Consider the following 2,759-nt stretch of genomic DNA (forward strand, 5'->3'; position numbering starts at 1 on the left):
TGGAATCCCCCCTTTTTTTTACGAGCCATGTTTGGAAGCTATGACAAAGCCGAAAATACTAGTCATATACTTACCTTCATAATCCCAAGATATCCACAAGTCATTAGCAACCCTTTCAGAACGGTAGTGTTTGGCCCTTGACTGAGTAAGATACCTTACTTGTCCATCAACCAGAGGTACTAGATGAAGTAAATAACACCCCAACCTGTTGCTTTATATGAAATTTCAAGTGCCAAACTAGATTTAAGCCCAGCAGCTTATCAAGTCAAGCTAACACAGATTGTTTTTAACTTATCCAGCCAACTAAATGAGATAAATAACACCCCGCATAGTCGCCTCATATGAAATCTTGAGGGCCAAACTGTACTCATGGTGCGGCATCAGTTCATCAAACTATCAAAGAATGTTTTAAACAATTAGTTTCCAATTATATCATTTATCAGAAATCAATAAATTAACATTCTGTAGCGGCTACAACAGGGCCAATATAACAACCAGTGGTGAAAAAAACCTGCAGCGGCAAAAAAAGAGCCCATAAAACAACCATTAGTGGCTAAACCAGAGCCCATACAGCAAATCACAGTGGCTATAACAGAGCCACTAATAGCCTGTAATAATGACAATCAACTTATGCAAGTGTTCTCTAATGTCAAAACCCATAACCAAGTACCTTAAAAAAACACAGGTAAGGTCCTAAAGCGGCAAAAAAATCCAATGTAGCAATTTGTTTAGCTAACATCATTCCCTCGGGTGTTCTCCCCATTGATACAGTCAAAAAAATAGGCCAAAAAAACAGTTTCTCTTTATGCACAAGCACTCCCAAGGCCCACAACAGTGCCTAGGTGTAGCAATAACAATTATGTAGCGGCCTTTTACAGAGCCGACCCCTAAATTACCTGTATGTACTCCCTTTAAAAGACCATTATTTTGCTCAAATGCTAAGCCATATGGCTTAAAGTTTTTTTCTCTTTATGTCTAAAACAAATATACAGTGCATAACTCCAACGATAGCTTTCTTTACGTACCATGCAAGGTACTGCAACAACATTTAACAAAAACCAAAGCTTTGTAATAAGCTCCAGTTTAGCAAGTTCAGACAGTAGCAAAAAAATGAGCAGAAAGAAAGACCTACTCTAGGGCTAAGTGAGGGCCAGAGTATACCCTCACCTCAGTATATATAGGATGTCATGCACGCTCCAAGAGCCAGCAGTTTGAATGCAATCGTCCACCCTCAAATGCGCGCAACTGTAGGCGCCATAGCCTGGGGAAGGTGATAGAGAGTGGACAGGGGCCGCCTAACCCATGTAATGATTTCACTTCACGTTTTGGTTAAGTGGGGGCCAAGTCCCCTTATGAGACAGTTTCTAATGGTATGGCAAAAAAGGGGTTATCTTTATTATGCAACCGGGGGGGGTGTTTATTTTGGGAGTTTTTCTTAAAAACAACCACTTATGACCAGTATACTAGAGTGTGTGTGTGTGTGTGTGTGTGTGTGTGTGTGTGTGTGTGTGTGTGTTGTGTGTGTGTGTGTGTGGTGTGTGTGTGTGTGTGTGTGTGTGTGTGTGTGTGTGTGTGTGGTCTTGTACAAAAGAGCGAGAGAGAATCGACCGCGACAAGTGTGTGTGTGTGTGTGTGTGTTGTGTGTGTGTTGTGTGTGTGTGTGTGTGTGTGTGTGTGTGTGTGTGTGTGTGTGTGTGTGTGTGTGTGTGTGTGTGTGTGTGTGTGTGTGTGTGTGTGTGTGTGTGTGTGTGTGTGTGGTGTGTGTGTGTGTGTGGTGTAAGTTAGAGGGAGAATGGGGTGATCTGTTGCAACACATAAGAAGAGCATGCATGTGTACTTGATGTGTGCTTTCTTGTATGAGCGTTAGAGAGAGAAAAGGTTGTTGTTTAGTGGTGCTAATTGAGAATGGATTGCTATATAGTGTGTGATTGCTACTTTATATGTGTTTTTGTGTGTATTAACCTGACTTCATGTGAGTGTGAAAATTTTAGAGAAAGGGACATAGAGAGTCATTATGCAGTAGTGCTAATTTTGAGACAAAGTTAGAGAGAGAAGATAGGAGATTGATTGCATATATAGTAGTTGTGTATGTGATTGACTGCGAGGGAGTGAGTATACATGTGCGTATGCTAGTTGTGTGTGCCTACGTGTGAAGAAGATGAAAGAGACAAATTAGAGAGAGAGAGAGAGAGAGAGAGAGAGAGAGAGAGAGAGAGAGAGAGAGAGAGAGAGAGAGAGAGAGAGAGAGAGAGAGAGGACATTATATAGAAGAGAGATAAGTAAGTGGGCAAAGTAATAGAGAGAGTGCGAAAAGAAAACAAAACCTGGAATGGATGAGCACATTGAAGTGAAGCTTTGAAGCACCAAGGTCATGAAAACAACAAAGCCAATCATGACTAGAAGATTCATAGTAGTAAAAGGTTGGTCGATAGTTTGAAATATAATTACGAACATAAATTATACAATAAAATAATGAAATTTGAATGTTAAGCATAAAAGTTGAAACATAAATGAGACTTGCACATCTGTTATGATTTTGCATTATTGTGAATGTCAACTAGACATTTAAATTTAGAAAATATTGCATATTATAAGCACTGGGACTGGGGGAAAGTGAACATTTTCAAAACAATAGAACATTCGAATAAATAAATTATAAATTTCATACATTTATTGTGTCAAGAGAAAGTCTATGGAAAAGTGCGAGTGAATTTTAATTGTGAAAAGTAAAAACATAATTTTGATTGATTATTGAGTTC

Source organism: Adiantum capillus-veneris, chromosome 24 (genome assembly GCF_014529385.1).
Source record: "Adiantum capillus-veneris isolate H3 chromosome 24, ASM1452938v2, whole genome shotgun sequence".
Taxonomy (NCBI): domain Eukaryota; kingdom Viridiplantae; phylum Streptophyta; class Polypodiopsida; order Polypodiales; family Pteridaceae; genus Adiantum; species Adiantum capillus-veneris.